The sequence below is a fragment of the Saccostrea echinata genome, unplaced genomic scaffold (genome assembly GCF_033153115.1).
Source record: "Saccostrea echinata isolate AGI-Se365-2 ecotype Australia unplaced genomic scaffold, CSIRO_AGI_Sech_v1 ptg000036l, whole genome shotgun sequence".
Classification (NCBI taxonomy): Eukaryota; Metazoa; Mollusca; class Bivalvia; order Ostreida; family Ostreidae; genus Saccostrea; species Saccostrea echinata.
The window spans coordinates 1,868,480-1,896,476 of NW_026889785.1; the positions used below are offsets into that span (position 1 = coordinate 1,868,480).

General features: G+C 34.2%; 1 protein-coding gene and 1 pseudogene across 1 annotated transcript in view; one reads left to right on the top strand and one right to left on the bottom strand.

Moving 5' to 3' along the window:
• Positions 1-27,997, top strand: part of LOC133199869 (atos homolog protein A-like) — a 54,342-nt gene that overhangs the window by 20,420 nt on the left and 5,925 nt on the right. The gene's annotated exons all lie outside the window — the stretch shown is intronic.
• Positions 914-27,896, bottom strand: LOC133199839 (uncharacterized; annotated as a pseudogene).

The window sequence follows — 27,997 nt, forward strand, 5'->3', positions numbered from 1 at the left end:
TTGTTATGAATTATATGGATAAACAGTAAGTTGACATCGGATTCGTAAAGAAATGAATCCCACCATATGGCATGTCTAAACAAAAAGTGTGCAAAAATTTCAAGCATCTGCGATGAGTAGTTGTTGAGAAAACTGCGACCAAAATATGTTACGGACAGACACACAGACAGACAGCTAGACGGACAGACAGAAAGACAGACACACAAGGGTAAAACAGTATACCCATCTCCTTCGGAGCGGGGGTATAATAAACTCGTTTCAGACACAAATTAGTCACTGTTTTTCATTGTTATCATGCCTACTTGCCCTAAAGTTTGAAAATAGCATTTTTTTTAATATAAAGGAAACACAATTTTAAGATGCAAGAAGTTCCAGGGAAATTGCATGATAATATATGTACAAAGAATCTGAAAGATATATTTCTGGGACAGATACCCATGTATGTAAATTCCCACAACTTGAAACCCATGAACTGACTCTCAGTTCTAACAAACTCTGAGATTCCACATGGAAAAAATAAAAATTTTACAGAGTTTCTTAAAATCACAAGTTTAAACCATTTCACTTAAATACGCATGCTTCTTTTTAATGGGATGAACTTTTTTCTTAAATGTTTGTTAAGGCTTCATGTAAAATAAAAATTTAAAATAACTCAAAAAACTCAATTTTGAAAAAAAAAATTCAGTCTGTTTCCACGGCAAACAAGCCTTTGCAAACAAATGTTGAATAATTTATCTTATTGGTGTCAAGCTGTAATAATGAGCAAAGGTTTATCAAAATTAGTAACCATGCGTGTTAAAATTTTAAGTGGTTACAAAGGATTGCTCTAAATAATTTGCAGTCTTTTATCCTATTACACGTATCTCAAGCATATGATTGTGTAAAGTAAAACATAACAGCTGTATCGATTGTTCATTGATTAACATTTATATTTCATTGTGTTTATTTCGACTCCACCATTGTTGTTTTTAATTTCTCTGTTTCCTGTAGGTACTTGAACACTTTTATTTTGTTACTATGAATCCCTCCCACATAGAGGTTGTGTTCGTCGTCCACACACAGAGCCATGGGTCGGTGTAGTCCATGTTCTGTTGTCAGTAGGGGGCACAGGAACTGACCGTCTTGATCTACGAGATGAACACTGGAATCAAATATATCACACACCAGTACATGTCCAAGGATATCGGTACAAATACCACCGGGAAAAAAGTCAACATAGCGCTGACCTCTGTAGTTAAACCGATGTTGTCCTAATTTATCCATCACCATCACTGCTTTTATCCCGATGTCAGAGACCCAGATGTCTCCATTCTTGTTTTCTGTGATAAATGTTGGAAAATCAATCCCATACCCCAATTTTCTGCGATTGACCCCCGTCCAGTCACACCTCAACACTCCAGTTCCATAACCAACCAGTATGTCACCGTTAATGCGGGAGGAGTGGATACAGAATAAATGCTCACGTAGTTCGAAGAGTGTAGTGATGGTTCTATCTAACGTCATCCTCTGCACCTTACGACCATTTATAAATATCAGGTTTCCGTCCTCTGTGACGGAGTGAGTTACTATTGATCGATAATATGTAAAATCAATTTCCAATTTCTGTATTACGTGTCCGGTGAAGTCCACCTGTAGGAGACAGTTGTGATCACTGACCCACAGTCTTTCTGACATCACAAAGGAAATATGAAAAACACTGGTAGCTCCGGGTACAGTTATACTGGACGTACATACAACGGGCGGACCCAAGTACCGGGGTACTGACAAATCTATGAAAAATAAAGATATTCAATATGCAACAATGATTGGTTCTTATTTTACATTATGATTTACAATGAAGAAATGTAGAAAAATGAGATAATAGAATTTTATATGAAATCAGTGGAAATATATACCAATATCCCACCTTATTAAATTGATAAAGAACGTGGTTGTTGAATAGAATATACGCTCTATCCATGCTTTCTTGTTTTTTCCCGACAATTTTTAAAACGAATTTCGTTTCTAAGCATCTATTTCTGGTATAATTGACTCAGAAGACTTTAGTTTTTGTATGAGTTTGAGTTTGTCGGATTTTTAGGATTCGATAATTTTTTTCATTTTTGTGAATTATCTATCTTTATTTACCTGGTAGACACTCTACACCTCTAAATCGTTTACTTTGTTTTGTGATGTATAAACTCGGTAAAGAGGCCGTCATTAAGTTGAATAAAAAGCACCAGGATGAGATACCCTTCCAAATGAACATCATCAGAGCTTTTGGTAACAACTTGCCTCTTTTTTATATAAAGCCCATACTGATATTTTTTATGAAGGCAAAATGTCTTATTTACAAAGACTATCTGTAATAAAGGCGAGGAAATTTACTTAAAAAATTAAAGACCCAAGAGTTTAACGAACACAACTTATAAAGTAATGCCTTTTTTACAAAAGGTTACAAAATATATTGTTAATTAATGATTGATTGATTGATTGTATGTTGTTTTACGTCCCATTCGAGAATTTTTCACTCATGTAGAGACGTCACCATATACCGGTGAAGGGCTTCAAATTCTGACCTTCACTCGGCACTCAGGGCCATTGAGCAGTGAGGGATCTTTATCGTGCCAACGCCTGCCATGGCACGGGGCCTCGGTTTTGTAAAAGTAAATTTATTTCAGTGCGTAAGGTGCTGAGAGAATATTGTGTACATAGAAGACGGGCTGAGGGTCAGTTGACGACTGTTATAAGCGTTTGAGGTCAGTGGGGAGCGTTGGATGGAGGGCCAGTCGTGTCATGTCCAATTGTCGATGCTGAACAGGAACCGATGATGGTAGGATAACCAAAGTGGGAGGCGATAGACCTGGGGCTACGGTTAAAGCAACTACCACGTGGTGACGAGAGAACGGTACAGAACTTAGACGTTCCTAGATAGTGCTAATGGCGGATGCACGTGTGGTGTGGCTTCCGGTGAACGTTTATAAGCAGTTGTGATATAGTAACTATTGAGTAATTTTCAGCCGTTTAAGAAAAGGAAATTATCTTTTTGAGGAATATATAATTATTATTAACTAAAATTATTTGAGCTTTTTTTGGAATATTATTTTAAGTCAATTTTGGTGAATTTTTCATTTGATATAATATCTGATACTTACTGAATCAGAATTGTAGAAATTAATATTGAATTAATGTAAAGTATCAGAATTGGTGAAAACTGAGTTAACAGTTTACTATTACATTTATTTCATTTTCGGTGTGTGAGCCTGTATGTGAGAGTGGGTGAGTGACATAGAATTTTTTTTTTATTGTGTTAATAGATTTGTTTGTTTATTCTGATTGATATTATTTTCCTTCTCAACTCTACAAAATCAAAGAACTCATTACAATCGGCTAAATACTAGATTCGTGAATAACGATCTTGAATACTGTCATACTACTGTGAAACAGAAAAATGCAGATGACTATTTACTTTTCTCAGGCTTTGAAAAAGCATTTAACTCAGTTGAATAGAATTTTCTCTTTTTAGTCTTATAAAAAATTTAGTATATTATACTTTCATAACTGGACAAAAATTGTTTAAAATGTTCCAGATGAAAAACAACGGTTGGATTTCTAAATCTTGCAAAATTTCAAGCATCATTCGACAAGGGTGTCCATTTATTGAAACAATTTGTCGCAGAACTTTTTAATATTAAGATAAAATGTTATAAAAATATCAATGTTGTAATAATAAAAAAAACTGCAAAATTTAATACATTCAACATGCGGACGAACTATAGCTTAAAGATGAAAGCTAAAATTTTGTGAACATAGGGAATCTAAAATAAACGTAAATATTGTAAACAGAATGTATTCCTGTGTAAACTTGTATAATGAACATTACGATAATAAAATCATGAATTAAGCAGTGAAATGTTTACGAAATTTTCATTTTTATTGGTCAGCATAAAGAAGAATGTTTTACATAAAATTAGATTATCACGATATTGAGTAACTTTTTGAATCCTGAAAAAGAAGAAGAGGAACGAAAGAGAAAATACAAAATGGAAACTGATAGATTTGAATATTCTGGAAAAATTCTGAGGAAAAGGTCACAAAGATCACAAAGAATAAATCAACATCGGTAGACGTGAAACTCGTCCTACAAAAGGAGAAAAGTATTAAACAAATCACTTACAGAATCTCTATAGTATTTAGTAGTATTAAATTGAACCGCTCCCCGAGCAGTAACAGGGTTTAAAATTAAACTCAAATATATGTACACGAAAAGGTTGTGTCTTATAAAACTCACAGGGGCTTGAATGTGTATGATTAACAATTTAGCTTCATGTAAACAAGAAACAGCTTTTTCATGTGGGGTCATGATCTTAATGAGCTTTAAATTTATACTAGTATATTAATTTTCCTCCCCCAAAACAGATGAACCGTCGAAAGGCCTTTATCTTGATGTCAACTATTGGTGCGTGCGATAAACCTTGTATATATCTACATGTGTATCAAATGTACATTCAAGAACCTGTCGTCACGGTAGCTCAGTCGGTAGATCGCTCGCTCCGTGATCGGAAGGCCGTCGAGTGTTCGAATCACGGTCGCGACTGACCTAAGTCGATACAAAGATAGGTAGCAACTGTTCCTTCGCCAAGCGCTCGGCACTTTAAAGTGAAAGTTGCGGGTCCTTTGGATGAGACCTTAAAAACCGAGGCCCCGTGTCACGACAGGCGTTGGCACGATAAAGATCCCTCACTGCTCAATGGCCATGAGTGACAAGTAAAGGTCTAAATTTGAAGCTCTTCAATTGTGACGTCTCTGTATGAGTGAAACATTCTCGAATGGGACATAATTAAAGCAAAATCAATTAATCAATTATTCAAGAACCCCAGTAAATAATAATCTACTGTCAATATGTATAAATGTAAAGTCATACCAAAGCAAAAATTGGGCATTACACATTACTTTTATATCTTTCTGTCCGCTGGTTCAGCTAACTCCGACATATGCTCAAGATTCATGGCATGGTTTGGCGATTCATGTAAAGTATTGAAAGCACTGGGAATCCTTGAAGGAAATATTTGTTGCCCTCACAAAATTAACTGGGTTTGGTAATTGATACACGTCTTTGCCATGTTATTCTACTCTAATTAAACTTAAGAATACTTAAGAACTTAAGAGAAATGACCAATAAATCTAAAGGAAATGCAATCTCTTGAAGGTCTATTAAACAGTGGTATCTTCCCGCCTTAAACTGGCGATTTTACTGCGCAATGATTGGCATGAAGGGCGGCACATTATTTCATCCGTATTAAAAATGAATCAAAAATGATATGTTGATGGGGCTTAATTTTTGAATCACTTTAATGGCATTTGCTATGAACAATGTTGATTTATTAAGCAGCAATATTCTTCACATGTACACGGAAAGCGCAGGTGGAAAGAATATTGGATGCGGAAACTCCACATATAATTATACATCCGAGTACGGTCAATTTTTAAAACAAACAGGCTACTGAAAGATAAGTTGATGTTACAGGTATTTCAACATCTTTAAAGTCAGCATTTTGTAAAATCTATGGTCGTTTTAATAACCTTGTTAGCAACTATAACCTTTCATTGGGACGTATTTCATACCAACTGTAAGGCATTTCATTTTGACTACGGACTATTCTGTCTACCTGATCAATACATAGCGCTGAATGCGGGTGTGACCGGATGAAGGTTATGTATACTCCCAACTGATCCCATTTTCGCAACTACAATTCCATACACTTTGAAATCATTTATTTTCTAAGAAATATTTTTTTTTTTTTTTTAATCAGAAACTCTGGATGTGCATTATGCATTTTTTATTTTTCAAAATATAATTAGAATTTCTATTAAGAGTATTCAGTATGCACCAGTAAAATTCGCATTAATATTTACTCCAAAATTAGATCAGCACCTTTCTAATGTACTTATTAAAAACATTTTCTTAAACTGATTCTGATGTTGAAATGATAAATGTTTATTCTTAATTACTGAATTTCAAGTTATTTTTTTTTACACAATAAGATGGCATTTATATTTTTGAAATAATTTTACTAAAAAAATCTACTTAATATTAAATATAATTTAATCGACCTTTGACGTAACGTGACGTTACGTAACATTATACAAATTTTGACGTTCACCTTACAATTTTCTAGTAAAACAATGTCATACTGTAGAACCTCTTAAAGAAAAAGTAAAATAGTATTTTAAAAACAGACATAAAAAGCTTACAGTCTGTACTATCTGTAATCAAAATGTCATTACTTTTTTTTTTAAGATGATTCCATTTTTTACCCTTCGTTGTCTTAAAGAAATCATACACAAGGCTTACATTCACAAAAATGTTGAAAAATGTTTTTCTTTAAAATTTAATTTATAGCCTCAATTACTTGATCTATGAAATCTAACTCCTCCAAATTTTTGTTTTAGATTCAAATAGAAGATTTAGCAATTATATTAATGTTTTTTGAACAATTACATTACCTCTTCCCTGAATTATTGAAACGGTAATAATACTAATGATGAAAAAGCTGAAGTTGTCTATTTTCTCAAACAATTTAGCTGTTAGTTGGCATCTATCGTTGTCGTCTATAGTCAGTAAAACACCAAATATGAAAAACATATGACAGACACTGAAGTGTTTGTAATTTAGAATTCTCTGGGATATATCAAGGCAACATTTGAATGGAAGTAACTATTGCTAATTGAGAAAAACGTCGTCGATATATATCTGAATGTTAAGCTGTAGGAAACATAAATTTTTTTTCTTCTTCTCATTCTATCTGGCAAAGAGCACGCGGCGGGTATGACCGGTCGGCAGGGGATGCTCACTCCTGCATGGCACCTGATCCCACCTCTGATGTTTTGGAGGTTCATGTTTGCTCTTCTCCCAATTTGCATTGTTTAAATGAACTTTTGATCTTGAAAACTGTTCGTTATCTCAATATTTCACAACCGGTTTTTAAATAAATACTGCCATAGAAATAAAAAGCAGATTGGTTAATAAAGGAGCACTATTAGCGCCCATCGAAATTCCAACAGTTTGTTGGAAGACCTGGTCTCCGAAAACTTCATAAATGTTGTCAATGAGAAACTCTGGCATCTTTTTAATATCAACTTCACTCAAATTAGAAACATCTTCATGCCACCATTTTGCATACTCTTACCTCTGAATTTTTCCCGAGGGATTTCTTCTTTTTCCATTTTTTCTTTGTCTATTCTTTCCATTTCCTTTATGTTGGTATCCATTTTTGGATTTTCAAGTGCTTCTTCAATAGTTTCCAAAAGTTTTAAAATTCTTTTTAAGATTCGATCAAAACCTGATTGCCCCAAATACAGGGGAGGATTAAAAAAGTATTCTCTGTGAATATCCATAATACTGTCAATACAGGCGGCCATTGAAGTGTCCGATGGATCCGGTGTTTTACCCCATCCCATTCTATGGGGTTCTATCATACAAATATTTTGGAATAAAATATATATAAGAGGCAAATCTAAATGTTTGTAACTCCCAGAGAATGATCCTTTCTCGGGATAAAGCATACTCTGTTGATCAACAGTTAGTAAAGGTAACAGCTGATCTTTGGACTTTTGGATCCTTGTTATGAAATCTTCTTCTAGGACATGTTTTCGAAGGATTTTACGAAACAGATTTGTACAGGGACCAGATAAAACGTTTTGGACTTGGGATTTATAGGAACTCTGTCCTTCAACGTCCATTTTTTGTAGTCCAAAACTATAGGCTGCAATAGAAAACATCAGAAACTTTAAGAGGAGTTCTATACCCTCCTAAAAAACAAAAAAACATGAACAAGACAATTCTGTCATTAAACAAGGAACACAAAAAAATCATGAAAATAAAACAAATATATTTTTTCAAATAAAATGCATTTACGTATAAGTGCATTTTCTGTAGATTTTTCGACAATTAAAACTGAATATAAATTTTGCCAAGTGAAACGCCAAGTGTCATTAATGCCCAAGTTACAAACTAGACAGTGATTCCTTAACCAATTTCGCCAATTCTAATAATAGTTATCGTGCATTTCTACTGATCATTTAAGGGAGCCGACTGGATTAATTGTGTGAAAACTGCTATAGAGAAACTCTTTAATTTTATACCATATGTACCTTACTTTGACTTCAGTATACATGCCAAGTTTAGTGAAAATCTACCGTCTGTTTTTTTTTATGGAACATCTCAAAATATAGGTACATTTACTATAGGATTATATAGGAAAATACTATTTGTTCGTACTTCGGAGCAAATTATACAAATGCTACGATAGACTTTTTGCTCAAATTATATTATTTGATGAGTAATACTATATTGTACGTTTAATGTAAGAAACACAAAATTCTACCGTCTGGTTACCAAAGGGGGCATCTCAAAATGTCAAAATTCATGACGTTTTCCTGGTTTTAGGGAGCACTACAATAACATGACAGATACCACAGACTTATATACATAATGATATATGAAATAATTGTGAGATTCTCAATTTCCTATGTTAACAATTTCAAGAGCATCTGTTTTATATTCTTTATTTTTTGACATAATTAATAACCCCTCTTTAAGAACTTCCGTTATTCATAACGTCAAAAACACACTTGTACGACGTTTATCTACCAACCATTTGAAAATCGTTTAAAAACCACTTATTTTAAAACGTAATAAGATTTTACCTGAGAGATTTCTTAATTTTGTTAAATTTTGTAAATCATTTTAAAATGGTTGCTTTAAAAAGTAAATACGCTTTATTTTACTATGCTGCGCGAAGTATTGCGCAATGAAAACCCCAGTCGGTCCCCTTAAGAACCCTCTCTACACTGCACACTAAAGAGTTCTGATTCTGTGGTATTTTTCTGCAGTTAGAGTGATCTGCCCTTAGATCTGAATTCAAAGAAATTGAAATCTTCAGTGTATTATTCAATCTGTGATCAATTCAAGCATTCTGAACATTTTAAAAGGCTAAGATAAATTAACTGGACACTCCATTTGCATATATTTTATCCACTGAAGTAAACAACAGTGATTTCTGTTCATTGAAACTTTGCTGTCTTTGAACATTTTTCCTGGGGGTAAGTGCCACGTACCATATATTGAAAATTCAATAGATAAGCTTAATATTTACACATGTATACAGTATAATTTTCTCAATGTCCAAAAAACATTTTGCACTGGTGTAGAGAGGGTCCTTAAGAAGTCAATATAAGTTTTGAGATTTGATAAGGACATAGAAGTACACTTTACGCCGGCATATTTCATAAAGTGCATTAGCCTTTATGATGAATATGCAGGCGTGAAAAATTTTAGGTCTACTATCTCGTGAATTCTCAAAAATCCAATTATGTCAAAGTATTAGCATAAAATGATGGAATATCATCACAACATGAATGTTATCCACATAAGGCTGCTTCCATATAAACGCATGTTTGTACTATCATGATAGTATAGTTATATTGGAATCTGAAATGGCATATTTCATACATTTTTACTTATTTAGCGATATACCCTTATCACCTGCAAATGGGGTTTATGTCTCTCAGTTGATTCGATACGGAAGAGCATGCTCTACGTATGAGCAATTTCTAAAACGAGGCAAGCTATTGACAAACAAATCGATGAAACAAGGATATCAACAGTCTCGTTTGAAATCATCAGTTCGTAAGTTTTATGGTCGATAAAATGACCTTGTCAGCAAATACAATTTATCATTGAGTCAAATGCTGACTGACGTTTTTCATACTACATGTTACTACTTGTATTATTATACAATGAATTGTCTACGAATGTTTTCGTTTTTTCCCACTCATGACAAGGAGCACACGACGGGTGTGACCGGTCGGCAGGGGATGTTCACTCCTCTATGGCACCTGATCCCACCTCTAAATTTTGAGGTCCGTGTTTGCTCCGCTCCAAATTTGTATCGTTTCCTTGGAATTTCGAGATTGAATACTGTTCGTTATCTTCATATTTCATTACTAAAAAAACTAGAAGAAAAGACTTTTGTATTTTTGTGAAAAAAAGGACTCAACGCTTACTTGTAATGTTTAGCAACTAGGTGCATTTGTAGAAACCGACAACGTACCTTGTGAAATGTTTATAAGCTTGTTTTCAATTTTAATCCAATCTACATTGTATTGCAATAATCAAGAAAGTTGGTGCGGACCTTTTTGTCCAAGTCTTCGAGCAAAGCATTTTTTCATCGATATTAAAATGATGAAACTACTCTCTGGTTGCAAGCCAACCAGTTTTATAGAGTCTTTGTCACATCCAGCTATAGCCGCCACTGTGGCTAACAATGAATCAATATCTGTGAATTTTTCTATATCATCTAGTACGTGCAACTGAACATGCCTGCATCCATCTCCTGTCAAAAAGAAAGTATACAACTTTTGTGTCTTCATTGATGAAAAAAAATGTTCTTAACTGAATCAAATTCATATTAACGCTTGATATTGACTTAAGTGTCTTACTCTAGCTGTTTTTCCTGGAACAAAATTATCAATTAAGGAAAGCAAAGCAGTTTTATAAAAAAGCGTAAACTGTTCCAACCCACTTTATACCGTATAAATTGGGTACCTATTATTTTCATTCCTTATAATTTAATGTTCATTCATTAAGTGTAAGAAAAAGAATGATTGCCCTTAAAAAATGACTTCAAAATGAACAAAATTTAAATGTAACGTCAGGCGGATCGATACGTTTTTAACGCAAGTAATGTGACGTAGGCAACCCAATTTATACGATATAAAATAAATTTTTTATCCAATCAAATTGCGCGTTACAATCAAAATTAAATTATTCTTAGATCAAACAAAAAAGCTATTTTTTTCAAACAACCTGATTTGTTTAGAAGGTTAAAAAATAAATTTTTGGAAATTTGAGTATTAAGATAAGACATTTTTGAAAGAAAACTCAATTGTTGATTTTATCAAATTACAATCCTTAAATAATATCACTTAAGGTTATTTATGGTCGGGTTTGGTATTGTGTTGGCTGGTGTATTTATCGGTTCATTCGTACATCGGGATAGATAGTATCACCTTATACAGAACGTCACATCACAGGTTCGTCATCAAGCGTTCTGAGACTTTTACCCTTCCATCCATCCCTTACGATCAGTGATTGACCATGACATGTTTGCGAGTGTACAATCAACATTTTGTAGCAGCGGCGAGGTCACAAACTTAACAGTTGGGGGGGAGGGAGGGGGGGGGGCTCAAATCCAAGAAATATGTAAAATGTGTAATATAAAGAAATTAAAATGTAAAACATGTAATATCAAGCCCTTGTCTAAGTTGAATGAGAGGTAAAATAGTGCACTTAAAGTTGATTGACATTCGTCACAGCCAGGTATACCAAAATCAGAACCTACAATACTGCAGCTATCTTGTAGAAATTACTAATCTTGATGAGATTCGGAATGGCTAGGATATATTCTAAAGTACATATATGTAAATATAAAGAGTACTTTTGAATGCAAAACAAATTTATTAAACTTATAACGTATGTTCGAAAATGAAGATCCTTAGATAATTCAAAACTTTATTCTTGGAAACCAAACTGAAAGAGAACAGTCTTAATAAAGCTATTAGTTAATAGTTTCCAAAGTACAGATTCCGACTTGGAATCTTCTGGATGAATGGCTTTGCTATTTCTTTGATGTTGACTTGGTCTGTTCTCTCTTTGTGAACAAAACAAGTCATACAGTGATTCAATCTTGCCTGCGTCATTGTACTTCGGTTTTAATCCTCCTTAAGGATGAAAAAGATCTTTCTGGTGTGGCAGTTGTGACTGGAACGGTAAGATAAATTTGTACAAGCTTCGTAACTTCTGACAGAAGTTTCTTTGTGATAGGCTCCTTCATGTGTTGACAAATTGTATCTATCAAGATAACTTTTTTGATTTCATTTTCAGTGTCAACTTTGAAAATATCAGGCAACATTTTGAGCTGCTGTTCAAGCCTTGGAAAAGAAATATCATCTTTGTAGAGCATGGCAATTTCTTCAGACAGAGAATAAAACTCTCCATTTGCTGTATTTAACAAAAGTGGTTCGATTTCCTTGACGATGGTCATGTTCTTTTGTTCTGATCTGTTTGATCAGCTTGTTCTTATGCTTCAAAGAACTGCTGTTTAAAGTAATCCTTGGGATTATCACATCTATGGGGATTGCATCCATCATCTAATCTTTTGGGAGCACGCCTATATCTTGGAAGTGATGGTTCATCTGTCAGGTCTTTTGCCTCTGTGCAAACTGCATCATAAAAGTCAGAAATTACAGAGTCATTTCTCTGGCGCTCAAAGTAGGATACAGTGGCTTTTGAAGCTCTGATAGCATCCTGAGCTGAAGTATTTTTCCCCTGGATTGAAATGGATAACTGCTCAGATGTAGCAAATATTAAGTGTGATAGCTTCAATCTAACATATGTTGAAAACTTTTCCATCATAGCCAGTTGTCCACCTGCTCGTCTGGAGTATTCATCATTAGTATTAGTATGTGTGTCATCTAAAACGTCTTGTAGAACTTTGTAGTTCTGAATTACATATTCTATAGCATATGTTCTAACAGTCCATCGAGTTGGATGAAGAGATGTTTTCTCTTTGGAGATAGACAAATAAGTTTTTCAATTTCAGTGACTAAGTCCATTGAATCACGTATTGTGGAACATCTTTTGGTAATATCTTGAACACTAAGATTAATACAATGAGCAAGACAGTGGACACTAATGGTAGATGGATACTGGTTCTGGATCTGTTTCGCTACACCTGTTAAGTGTCCCGACATATTTGGCGCACCATCATATGCCTGACCCCGACATAATTCTAAGGGCAAACCACTTCTAATAAGAGCATCTTTCACTGCCAAAGCTATGAAGTCACTTGTTTGCGAATGAATTTCAAAAAGACCTAACATATCTTCATGAATATTGAAGCTGTTATCAACCCATCTGACACATACAACTAACTGTTCTTTGTATGCAACATCCATAGTCTCGTCTGCCATAATAGAAAACCATTTTGCCTGTCTTACATCATAAAGCACTGATCCCAGTCCAATCAGAGAAATTTGTTCATTCAAAATTTCTGGAAAAATATATCTCCCTTTTTCAATCCATGACAAGATTGTTGGGTTATCTTCAGCTCGCAATTTAAGTAGCTGAATGAGGTGATCTTCAGATTCACTGTGTCCTATGACTGCAAGTCCCTGTCGTAATAGACATTTCAAGGAAGGCAACTGACAGGAGAGTTCTAATTGTCTTTTCTTCTGGTCTTCCTTTTCCTTTTTCTCTATCTGCTCATTTACGGCCAAGGCACCACTTTGCAATCTCCTAATATTTGATTCCGCTTCTTTATGAGCTGATGAATTTTCATGTTCCCTGAAACGATTAATGGCTTTTTTTCAGGTTGCCATTTTTAGGAAAGGCCAATTCCGCATTTTTACTCAGCATCAAAAGTTTTTTCTTAGAAGTATCTCTGCAGAAAAAGCATAAGACATTTTTTCTGGTTGTGCAAAGTGTAAGCCAAGGAAAATCATCAAACCAATTTCCTTGAACAACTCTTGTTATGGTTTTATTCTTTCTCTTTATTGTGACTTTTGTTTGTTGTAGTATGTCTTTATCACGTGGTTGAAATGGAGTGGTAAAGTACAGCATATGTTTGCAGTCATCTCTGAGTGCTGTTTTTTTTTTTTTTTTTCAGAGCAACTTTCGTCAGCCAATGAATCGATAAAATCTGTATTTTCTGTGTCAACTAAATTCTGTTTTTCTTCTTGTACTATTTCCCCTTCCTTGCACTTTCCTTGCTGCTGTTCTCTTTGGCAGAATCCTTATCTTCTATGACTTGACATTTCTTTTCTTCAAACAGCGTGCTTGTTTCGTCTCTCTGATTGGATTTAATGTCCATTTTTTCTGTCTCATTATGTATGATTAAAATTGATTTTTCTTTATATGCTGTAAATGTTGAAGGTTTCGTACCTTCAGTTTGTTTCTCGGATGGTTTATTCTTTTTCTGAAAGAAAGAACTTATGGATTTTCTGTTTCTTAACTTTTTTCTTGATTTCTGACAGTTTTCTTCTTTGATGGACTGATGTTTGTTTCTTTACGAGTGGTACAAATTGATTTGGTTCAAACAAAGCACCATCACGTGTATCAAAATTGCCATCTCTAGTCCACATGATATACATAATCTCAATGTGCCCTTCATTTACTTCATTTGAACGAAGTGGGTAAAATAAATTGTTGAAAAGTGGCCTGATTCCCATATTAACCTCAGGATAAACAGAGTATATAGGGCGTTGGAGAACTGTGGCCAATGCCACGATATGTATTAAACCAGACCATGCCTTATCTGTACATGTAGAAAGTGCAATATTTCTCACATTGGTTTCTATTTCACTGCTAATCTCAGCTGTAGGAAATATCATTGCTATGGCATCACTTAAATTCCTAGACACAAATTCTGGGTTCTTGATGACAGTTTCTATAGAATAGGATGATCTCTGTACAATTGTCCATTGCTGAAGAGTTCGCAAGCAGTTAAAATGCGTAGACTTATAAGCAAGTGCTCATCTCCACAGAGCACAAGTGATGCACTATTATATAAGCAATTTCCATTTCCCGTGCATTTCAGCGCTTGTTGGCCACCTTCATCTACATTTTTTTCCGATGGAATTAACACTGACGCTACTTTCAAAATCAGATTGACATGATTCATCCTGGACTCTTCGCAAATGTTTTCAACGAATGCTAACCACAGAGTCCTCATCGGTTATCTTCATTACTGACAATAAATTGTCAAGTTCATTCATTGTTCTGAAATAAAATTCCAGGTGTTCAAATAAATTTAGGTTGATTTTTGTTTTTGCTACAGTAACATTAATATTTCAATTTGTTAACTCCAGAATAGCGTGAACAAGTGGTCTTATACAACAGTTTCATCTATGACTGTATTAATTCTATATGAATTTTAATCATTTTGCTAATAACACAAATCAAAATAATCATTAAAACTTACTAATTGAAAGAGATGGTCAGACTGCAAGCATATAATCACTAATGATCGCAAATAATCAGCAAATAATTAAAAAATCAGAGGTTTGACAAATCTTACTGCACAACCTATGTGTTAAACAAGAAATGGGATACAGCAAATAAATAATGGTTTTTAGATGTCAGCACAAGGGGCGGCTTGTGCTTCTCATTTAATTTTGTTAGATAATAGATGCTGAGTGAAACAGAAACGTCTAAACTTAGGTCAAATTAATGACCCACACTCCCTCTCCCAAACATGTGAACACAAGAGGTCTTGACAGATTTAATTACTATATTACATTACTATTACTAGCTTACTCAGTTGTTGCTGAAAATAAAATAAATTTTATTTTATTTCCTATGCATTTCATTCATTTCATAAAATGAGGTTTAATATGATTTCAACATAGCTGTGATTTTGTTCTACATTAAGTGGGGGGCACAGACATACTCTTGCCCCCATATCTGAAAGTGGGGGGCTAGTGCCCCCGCTGCCCCCCCCCCCCCGTGACTACGCCACTGTATATTTCAGAGTTGCCCTTTTTTCTCTGCATATTTGCTTACATTGTTTGATTTTCAAAGGTGGAAGCCTGATTTTAGAGCATACACCCCCCCCCCCCCCAAAAAAAAAAAAGATTTGCTCTAAAGTGATACTACCCCTTTGGGGAAAACCACTCTAGGGCCATGTTTCCTAAATAAACAATTTCAGAATGGACTAGTCAATTGGACATTGTTCCCAGGATTCACTTGCATTTATAGAGATGTAATTTACGGCTCCCTCAATGTAGCGGTTACGGCGCATTCAGACATATCAAATACTAGTCTGTTTTATATTTTTACTCTGTTTTGGAATACAATAACTCAAGTACTTATCTTATTTTAAGTTGATTTTATCTTTGATAATATATTTTTTAAAAGGTTCAATTAAAAAAAAACTTTTAAGGACAGTAAACATTTCAGGTCAATCAACAACACTGTTGTCATGTCAATGTCAATTTACGTCGATCAGGTACTCCTTACATTTTAAGAATAGAAAGAAAGAGTTTTCCTCACAAACAAATCGATAGACCTAAGAAAAAGTGATAAATTAGACATAAATACTAGTATTTAATTTTTAAATTTGTCTAAGTTCGATCAATTTTCAAAAATATCATTTTATATTTGTCATTAGTGTTAGCTCGGATGAACCAAACTAATCTACATCTTGTCCATTTAAGAATAAAACGATGATAAGTAATCAGGCGACCGTTTCACTAATAAATCGTAGACCGTAAACGTACGATTACGTTTACGATTATTTTACGTGAACGCAAACGAGCGTTTCACAAAACACGTCGTAGACGTAGCAATTACGATAAGCGAGTTACGACCAACTTATTGGAACTCTTCTGACTGAGGAGGTGTATTTGTTGAAGAGAAAGAAAGAAAAAAAGAACGAAAGAAAGGAAAAGATCATAACTAAAAAAAAAATCACCATGAATTTTTCTCAGTCTTCAAAAAGAAATAAAAGGACAATTAATTAATGGAAAATCGTTTACTAAAAAAAGTATATATCTATATTTATAATATATATTAAATGAAAGTTCCTTTTTCACCGGGATCAAATTATACATATCAATTATCTAAATTTATTCTTGCATTTTATGTCTTATAATTGACAAGTATAGTCCACGATGGTATATAACGTTCCATTTTACTTCAAGCTAAAATTGCAAATTTATGGCACACTCGTACATGTATATCTAAACATTTGAAAACAAAGTTTTCCGAATGTTTAGAACTTTAGACGATCCTCTGCCTTGTTTCCTGTTTCTGTCCAAAAACTAATCATTTTTAAACTCGGTATGTTTATTTATTTAATTCTACTTTCATTATTGAATTTTTAAAATAATATTGTTATTTTTTTTTTTTAAATATTGTCGATACTCCCCATATGCAGGTTTGTCAAAGTATTTTTAAAAATGAATTACTTCTATCATGGACGTATATACTTAGTATATAGATCCCCGCCTATATTAATATGTATTATTTCGATAGTTTTTCTGCTTCAACCACTTCTCAGAGAGCAACTAAATAAAGAAAAAATAAAGATGCCATTATGATTGAATATGCACAGGGTTTCATTATAGAATACACGAGAATTATTTTGAAATAAAAATTGTAAATAGATAAGCTCAAAAAAGAAATATTAAACTTTTAACGCATTTTTTTCATTGCAAGTATGTTTTGTGTATTTAAGATCGGACTCGGTCTTCACAATTTACTTGCAAGGAAAGCAAAAGTGACAATCTTTTGGAATCTTGCTTATATTTCTGTTTTGTGTTGCTTTTTTTCATGAAATTTCTTACACGTAAGTATCTTAAGAGTGCCCCTGACTACTCGTAGACTTACGATCAACTTTAATCGTAACTCGCAAATCGTAACTCTTAGTGAAACGCACTTACGTGCTACGTTCACATTTACGTCTACGTTTACGAGCTACGATCTGTTAGTGAAACGGTCGCCAGGCTCTTAAATCTCTTGCAATAAAACGATGACAATCAATTCATTGATTGCTCTTACTTTCCATAACATAAATCCATAGTTATACATAAATCTTCACCTAGGATGTTCGTTGCCTCAAAGTAGCACAGTGCTTGTTTGTCTTTTGTTGCGTATTTCACGCATTTAAGCTCAAGATCAGGGCGTTTTATGCTTCTCATCAAGTACTGCATCATAATTACATTTCTTTCTTGGAATTCTCTCTTTAAGAAGAAATGTGAAGAAGTCTTCAACTGTAGATAAATTTTCCAAAGACAGTAATTCCATTGACGTCAGCACTAAAATAGAATTAAACAAGAGGCCCATCGGCCACATCGCTCACCTGAGCACATTGGCTAGGCAAAAGCACAAATCAGTTCAGTATTGAAAAGATTATGGGGGGGGGGAGGGGGGGGGGGGGCTTGGGCTTGAATTTTAAACTACCTGATGATGCTTCCATGTCAGTATAACAAATGGCTTTGTAATGGCTTTGTTGTACTTGAGAAGAACTTGAAAGTTTTCCCATATATTCCTTTGTAAAAATTTGATCCCCCACTGTGGCTCCTCCCTATCCCAGAGGTCATCATTTTAACAAACTTGAATCTACACTACCTGAGGATGCTTCCATATCAATATGACTAAACATAGCTTTGCAGTTCTTCAGAAGAAATATTTTTTTCTATATGTTCTTATGTAAAATTTTCAATCACCTTTTGGGCCCCACCCTACCCCCGGGGGTCATCATTTGAACAAAATTGAATTTTTACTATCTGAGGATGCTTCCATATCAAAATGACTAAACATGATTTTCAGTTCTTGAGAAGAAGATATTTTCCTATATGTTCCTATGTAAAATTTTCGATCCCCCATTGTGGCCCATCCCTATCCCCAGGGGTCATCATTTAAAAAAACTTGAATCTACACTACCTGAGGATGCTTCCATATCAGAATGACTAATCATGGCTTTTCTTGTTATTCTTCTGAATATATTTTCCTATATATTTCTATTTAAGACTTTGATCCTCCATTGTGGCCCCGCCCTACCCCAGGGGGTCATGATTTGAACAAACTTGAATTTACACTACCTGAGGATACTTCCACATAAATATGATCAATCAGGGCTTTGCCGTTCCTGAGAAGAAGATTTTTAAAATATTTCCTATATATTTCTATGTAAAACTTTGATCCTCCATTGTGGCCCCGCCCTACCCCTGGGGGTCATGATTTGAATAAATTTGAATCTACACTACCTGAGGATGCTTCCATATAAATATGACTCATCATGGCTTTGCTGTTCTTGAGAAGAAGATTTTTAAAGATTTTTCCTATATATTCCTATGTAAAACTTTGATCCACCATTGTGGCCCCGCCCTACCCCCAGGGGTCATGATTTGAACAAACTTGAATCTACACTACCTGAAGATGCTTCCATATAAATATGACCAATCAGGGCTTTGCTGTTCTTGAGAAGAAGATTTTTAAAGATTTTTCCTATATATTCCTATGTAAAACTTTGATCCTCCATTGTGGCCCCGCCCTACCCCCAGGGGTCATGATTTGAACAAACTTGAATCTACACTACCTGAGGATGCTTCCATATAAATATGGCCAATCAGGGCTTTGCTGTTCTTGAGAAGAAGATTTTTAAAGATTTTTCCTATATATTTCTATGTAAAACTTTGATCCTCCATTGTGGCCCCGCCTTACCCCCGGGGGTCATGATTTGAACAAACTTGAATCTACACTACCTGAGGATGCTTCCATATAAATATGACCAATCAGGGCTTTGCTGTTCTTGAGAAGAAGATTTTTAAAGATTTTTCCTATAAATTTCTATGTAAAACTTTGATCCTCCATTGTGGCCCCGCCCTACCCCCAGGGGTCATGATTTGAACAAACTTGAATCTACACTACCTGAGGATGCTTCCATATAAATATGGCCAATCAGGGCTCTGCTGTTCTTGAGAAGAAGATTTTTAAAGATTTTTCCTATATATTTCTATGTAAAACTTTGATCCTCCATTGTGGCCCCGCCTTACCCCCGGGGGTCATGATTTGAACAAACTTGAATCTACACTACCTGAGGATGCTTCCATATAAATATGACCAATCAGGGCTTTGCTGTTCTTGAGAAGAAGATTTTTAAAGATTTTTTCTATATATTTCTATGTAAAACTTTGATCCTCCATTGTGGTCCCGCCCTACCCCCAGGGGTCATGATTTGAACAAACTTGAATCTACACTACCTGAGGATGCTTCCACATGAGTTTCATCTTTCTAGACCCTGTGGTTCTTGAGAAGAAGATTTTTAAAAGATGCTATTAATTTTTCACTAATTCTTTATTATCTCCCCTTGAAAAAGGGCGTGGCCCTTCATTTTAACAAACTTGAATCCCCTTCACCCAAGGATACTTTGTGGCAAGTTTGGTTGAAATTGGCCCAGTGGTTCTTGAGAAGAAGTCGAAAATGTTAAAAGTTTACAGACAGACAGACAGACAGACAGACAGACAGACGGACAGACAGACAGACGGACGCCGGACAAAAAGTGATCAGAAAAGCTCACTTGAGCCTTCGGCTCAGGTGAGCTAAAAAAAAACACAATAAAAATCGATCAACACAGACAGTTAAAAAGGGTCAAATCTAAATATATTGATTGATTGATTGTATGTTGTTTTACTTCCCATTCGAGAATTTTTCACTCATATAGAGACGTCACCATATACCGGTGAAGGGCTTCAAATTTTGACCTTTACTCGGCACTCAGGGCCATTGAGCAGTGAGGGATCTTTATCGTGCAAATGCCTACCGTGACACGGGGCCTCGGTTTTTAAGGTCTCATCCGAAGGACCCGCAACTTTCACTTCAAAGTGCCGAGCGCATGGCGAAGGAACAGTTGCTACCCATTTTTTATCGACTAAGGTCAGTCGCGGCCGAGATTCGAACTCACGACCTCCCGATCACGGAACGAGCGCTCTACCGACTGAGCTACCGTGAACGTGAACTCAGAATCAAATGACCGTCCCCTAAACCAAGTATGAAAGCAAACAAGAAACTTTAACAGTATTTATTTACATTTGCAAATATTTTTCTTAGATGAACCCATTGAAAAGAAAATATGTTCAATTCTGTATGAACTTATTAGGGGGTCAGAGGTCATGGCGTGACCGAATCACACAGCGAGATGATATCTTGTCTACATATTTCTGTCACTGTGACACTGGTTTCGGAACTTCTAAGCCGTTAAAGCGACGAAAAAGATAAAATTATTGAAACATATGTTTTTTTTCGTTCAACAAATGATCATTAGTTCTTTCTTTGGTGTGAAGAATGTGTTTAATTAGCCTAAAATGACGCTTACCTTTTTAACCCGAAATTCCTTTGAAGGTATGTAAACTGAAGACGATACCACCGCTTTTGACTTCATATATTAAGAACTCATACAATAAAAGTAAGATTATTCTCAGTAGCGATCATAGTTTTTTCCATTATGAACAGATATTTCCTGAACTGGACTGCTGAACATCAATGTAAGTATGGACTGTTTCACGATAACTGCGGTACTGCTCTTTTGCAGGGCAAAATGATATATTTTGGTGAAATATGACGTAAAATTAATTGTTTGATATACGTCATTTAATTATCTGTCATCAAAAACTTTGCCAAATGCTGTTATTTTGCCCTGCAAAAGAGTAGTACCGCAGTTATCGTGAAAGGGCTAATTCAAATCTTGGAGCGAGGCGAACTCTCACGACCAAACAGCTTCTAGGTCATTGCGCGTCACAACATAGCAAAACAGCGGGCCGTTCGTGTAATAAATGCAGTTCTTTTCAGAATATTCATCTCAAATGTAAATAAAAGTAATAAACAACAATGTTAAAAAGTTCACTGGGAAATAAACTTGGTTGGTACGTGATCAAATCTTCTGAGAAGCCCTTCGGGCTTCACAGGATTTGATCACGTGACCAACCAAGTTCATTTCCCAGAGAACTTTTTAACATTGTTGTTTATTTCTTAATTATTTTTAAATAATAGCAGATACCTTAGAGATATAGCACATGTTGACAAATTTTCATACATGGAGGAATACTTCTTCTGCTTCAGATAAAACTTATGTCAAATATTACCTGTTAAGGTTGATTTTAGTGACTTTAAATCTTTCTCAGATATTTCTCTGATGAGATCCAGCTTCAGGTTGTTAAATCTGATTGAGGATCCTTTCTTACTGAGGATGGTTGTAAGTGTACTGGTAACTATAAAACAATAATTAGAAAAAAAAGGGATGAACACATTACTGGAATACTTGTCCATTCTTTCAATTAGGCCTGCTGAAATTAATTCAGTATCATAATTACAAAGATATATAAATCTATGACAAATACAAGCACCTGGTATACTTTAATTTAGGTCAGTAACAGCTTTGAATTTCATATTTTGCGAGGTTGAAAAATTGAATCAGATTTTTATCAAAACGAATTTACCTTCAATCCCTATACATATATACTTTTGATTAAATATTTCTATTGTAGAGGAGAAATATGATTTTACACTATATGCCCTACCTTTGGTATCTGGCATTTCTTGCTTTGTACATGAGCACCTCTCGTCTAAAAATTTCAAATAGTCACATTTTAGCATAAAATGAACAAAATAGCCAAGAAAAAAAAATATGTATCATTCTCTTTGTTACACTCTTAATTTTACTTAAAGATAAACATGCTCTTAATTTAGTTTTCTTCTTGTATGAATTGTGGTAACACATATTGTACCAATTGTAATAACACATCGTGTATCAATTATGGTGACACACAATTAATTTTTACAATACCAATAATGTATTAGGAAGAAAATACTTTTCTCTTATAATAAATCAATGGGAAAATATTTAAGCTATATAAGAAAATAATTACTGAACTTAAATTGGTGAATATTGGAAGTCGTTGACTTTACAAAAGCACTCACAAGGTCGTCCTTTGCTTAGCCAACTGGAGCCAATTTTCACCAAGATAAGTTCAATAACCATATAGTATCAATTTGTTTTAAGAGGTCAAGATGGTCATGGTAATCTGACTATTTAATCTTCCTCGAAAAGAAGAGTTCAGTATGATATTGTAGTAAATTGCATAAGATATTACATAGATAATATTCCATAATAGTAGGAATACATTTTTCTTAAATAGAAATGGTTTATGAATATAAAAAGTATATATATTTAATTTGTTGATAATTTTTAAACACACTTGGGATCTCCTTTGCAGCGGTTCCAATGAGGTTTTGAACCTTTATTTGGAAGAGATGATTTTGTAACGTCACATTCTGTTTGATACACAAGAAAGGTTCAGGAAGACTGTTTGATGTTCCGTTGTATTCTTCACTATTGATGTCTAATGGTGTATTACTATTGCTGGTATCATTTTTTATGCTCCACTTAGCTTGGATTGGTTCTGGAACTGATCTTATCAAGGCCTTGAAAATGTATTTTCACTCCCTCGTAATTTTGATCCTTGCATTTCAATTTCAGGAACTCCTGGCGTGAATAAAATTTAAAAGGATTATATAATCATCTTAAATTATATAAAATCAATCAAATTAAATCAAAAGGTTAATAAATGGACGCTTATGAGAAAACCATACGACACAAAAATGTTGTTGTGAATGGTGTTTTCCAATAATAAATTAAAACCTGAGCAATATTCTATTACTAGTTTTCTTTGGATACTGTAAAACGATACAATATGGCGCACTTCTAATTTTAGCACCTTTGGTGCAAGCGTCCCTGAACGCTAAAATTTATTGTGGGCTTAAGGATTTCTAAATCTTAAACTTTTTTGGTGTTAAACATCGATCACTGAAGTACATGTTAATCCGAACGTGCGATTACGTAATGTAGTAGGGTCGCTGTATTTCTGTATACACACTCGCATTGAAAAACTGTAGGATCAATCGAGACAGTTCTATTAATTAATTAAAATATTGTTAGTTGTTACCTGGTACTTATCAGCAGCACATTCAAAGTTGGGCTTCTTCTATCTCCTCGAGGTGAACAATGCAATCAAGCTTGGGGATCGACCATACAGACAATACATGATTATGTTTACCAGTTATCCAAGTAACTTTCCTTCGATGCATGCATGGTTTTACTATGAATAAAATTCGTGAACACCCTACAATAATTTACTGAAATACATTGACTTTTATTTGTTTAAAAAAAAGTTTAAAATCGACAATGTGCCACGTCCATGTGCGTGCAACACCACGGAAAAGTGAACAAATATTTACTTGTGTACGCGAGTTAGACATCAATGCTATTGCGTTTGCCTGCTTGAATGACCACAAAAACAAATACGGGCGTGGATCAAGGGAAAAAAATATAATATTTATATATTTTAATGACAAGCGCAAGCGCTAAAATTTATTTGCGGCCACATATGATCCACATATGCATTGCCTATCATATGAGGATCATGTATTTTCAATCATATGAGTATCGTATGTGGCAAATCATTTGAAAACGCATATGTTAATCGCATGAAGCAATATACATATGATACACGTATGAAAGGTCCTACAGATGAGAGTCATATGGATGCTTTGAGGATGATCATGTCATAACCAAATGTTGAACGAAGTTGGTGTCCGACTCACGATCGCATCCGACTCACGTTCAGTTTAACCTATGAGAATCACATAAAACAGTATTTATTTATTTGTCCTCGTTATACACAGGTAAGATTCATTTTTATTTTTATTCAACGAGATAAAAAAAATACATTTATTCAATGTTAATCAGTTAACACTTGAATAATTCCGTATTAAGCTTAATATGAAGTTGATGTTAGTTTTTAACAAGTAGATTGCATGACTAAAAAATAAGTTCAATAACATATATCAAGATGTGTAAATTAAAATGTGTATTTATTCAAAAGAATCAAGATGTTAATTTCCTTGACGAATCATCTTCAATGTGAAAAATCAATATACCAGGTTATATACCGTATTAATCTGCTTTTGCAATAGGTCTTATAGCAAGTAGACAGAAGTATCGAAAGGGAATAAAGTTTGAAATATATGGATCAACTTTTATAACCATGAAAAGGTTCGTCAAATTTAAGAAAAATTGTGTTCTGAAATTAAACCAAACCTGTAGTAAAAGTTAGCATGTGGAAACAATTAAAATTGCATTTCGGTAATAATTACAACACTGTATATAACATTTCGCTCCACGAATAGAAGAATCATACCAAAAATAATTTTGTTCCCAACCGTTGATCCCACCGCGTTAGAGGCTTTACACTGATAAACCCCAGCGTCAGATTGGTTGACGTTTGTAATGGTTAATGATGGTTCATCAATTGTTCCTCTCGTATACTTTCCTCTACTTCCAGGTATGTCGATGACATTTTCATCTTTCTTCCATACAATTTCACTCATAAGAGGGGATTGTTTATGAAGAAAAATATGGCATGTCATTATAACAGAACGGCTTTGGATGTTGATTTCATGGCCGTTAGAAATGTTTGGGGGATCTAGAAATGTAAAGAGTACAAATCCTCACAAAAATACATTAGTTAAGTATAGTTTTCTATACTATAATATCAAAGTTTTTACTATACTAAATCAAAGTATTTTTACAATGAATTCAGTTTGTTATATTTCATATTCTCTTGCTCATACATGCAAATATATATATATACATATATATATATATATATATATATATATATATATATATATATATATATATATATATATATATATATATATATAATGGACCTATTAATTATATAATCACATATTATTTCCAAAATTAAAAATCACTGTTATCAAATTTAAGAGATTTTTAGCTTTGAAATCTCAAATAAAAGTTCTAGAGTAAAGTTTTACTATGTGTAAATCAAATTATCAAAGTATTTTACTAAACTATGATAAACTTAAGTTAACTATAGTTAAATATAGTACATTTTTGTTACGGAATATACCTGAAATGATTTAATATCAGTGATTCAGTTGACAAACTGTGAAAGATTTTTCTACGTACCTCCTGTTACATTAAGTAGAACTGTGTTACTGACACATTCTCCTATCCCATTCCATATATGAAGTCGGTAATACAGTTTGTCATCAAACGTTACTGATTTCAACCTAAGTACAGGATGACTCGGATATAATATACTATTTGAATATTTTCGATCTCCAACGTTGATAGTTTCAAAGATAACAGCGTCATAGCTCTTTTCCCACACTGCTCTTTCCGCCGGTGGACAAGATGATATAACAGAGTTTATGTCAGTGTTTTCCCCGTAACAAACCGACTCTTCTAAAACACTGACCTTTGGTACACCTACAAGTGCAATTCTGCAAGCTTAAACAATGAAATCTTTAATCAGCATCATTATTTTCATAATTGACCATACATTGAGGTACTATTATAAATCAAAGCTAACCTAAAGTTAGTAGCTCTGCCACAGCACCAACTGCATTGGCTATGATACAGTTGTACTCTCCACTGTCTTCAATCGATGGTGAAGTTATAGTGAGAGAAGTATCTGATAGGCCTCCACCAAGGTATTTTTCCTTATCTTTATTTATTACCTCGCCGTTTTGGTCCAAGCAATATGATGTACTTTTGGAGAGTCTTGTGATACTTCGTACTTGTAATGAAGAGTTATACCATCCTTTCCCGAGGTAACTTCTAATCTCTGAAGAACTGGTCGCTCTGCAACGGTTTAGTTATTTAAAGATATTCAGCAGAGAATTTTCATATATATAGTTTTGTTATTGCATATTTAACAGTGTTTATAAAAACCTTAGTAGGAAGTTAACTTTGATTAATAATGTGTCAAAAAATCTTTACAATAGCAATAGCTTCGCACAAGGTTTATATGAAAAACTTAAGAAGATTGGATTGATGCAAAGAAAAAAAATGCATTAGAAAAATTAAAGTTACTGTATGACTATTAAATGAAAGGAAGTATTCAACTAGAGTGTCGACATATTTATTATTTTCAAATGTCTTTTATTAACAATTATTCTGATTGAATTACGTAAAAAAATCTACCTCCGGTGACCTTCAAGGTCACAACGTTGCTTGGTATTTTTATGTGCTGCCCATTGGAAGACCCTGATATTATGGCCTGGTAGTCACCCTGATCATCCTTTGATACCCTCTGTATGACGAGCTGTCTATTGGTGCTGTCTGTATATTTCTCTGTACTGGTATCAATCTGTTCTACATTGTTACCTCTAACTCTGTGCCACGTGATAGGCCAGTTTTGTGTCGACATTGATGTTTGTTCTATGTCGGCTTCAAAGAATGCTGTTTCTCCACACATTATTGTCGCATTCCGTCATAAAGTAATTGATGGAAATTCTTGTGTAAGAAAATTAATATCATGTCATTACTGACTTCAGTGTAGGTCGATATAACTATAGGGACTCATGTTAAGCGATATTGATAGAAGTGATAGAAAGTGAAATCAAGAGAACGTGTGAGGGCGATAGCACTGATTATGAAGTTGATATCGCCTGAAACGGGTTCTTATATTGTCAAAAATAGCTATGTAATCCCCTAAAACTGATAACACAGAATATTGTAAGTGGAATGAGGGCTTATTAAGATACGGTTAAAGCCATGTGTACAGAGCAACGGTAAGTTATGTAATAATAAAAACGTTAGAACTGGCAGACAGATTTACCTTCCTTTTCTTTCAAAATCCTAAGTGTTGCTTCTAGCATTAGTTTGTACTTTTCTATATCTTCAAAACCAAAGTTATATTTCCTGATATCTGCCAGTTCTTTCTCATAATTAACTGCATTGAACCCTTGTTTACTTAAATATGAATCCATCCGATTCATCACATCTTCTATCTCCGTCCAACGTGATTCAAACATTGCATCAGGGATACTAGAAGATTCCAAATGTCCAAGCATATCGTTTCGGAACTGCCTGAGACGCTCGATGTCATCACCAATCTTAACATCAGTGGCTTTTGGTTGTTTTCCCCAACCTTGTGTTGGTACTAAATGCGGACACAGATTTTGTATGAGTTTATATAACAATGAAACATCGAATTTGCAATAGTCAGGAATATCGGTAGGCGAAAGAAAGCAGACTTTCCGCTGTTCCACATTCAGTTTGTATTTTCCGGTTAACAAAACAGTGCAAGAGCTGATTGCATTGTACAAGTCAATAGGCTTGATATAAAGTTTAAGAATATCTTTCATTGGTAATTTTATTTTGTCTACTACGGCTATTCCTAGATGGACGAAGTTCTGTTGATCAGTTGGTAAGAGTTTTGATGTCATTGTTATTTATCAGTTTGTGAACATTTCAAGACAAAATTAAGTTGATTTTATCCAAAACTTCATTCATGCACTTTTCTAACTGAAAAAAGAAGGTGAGCGATTAATAAGTTGTCATTTTTTCTGAACAAAAAGTGT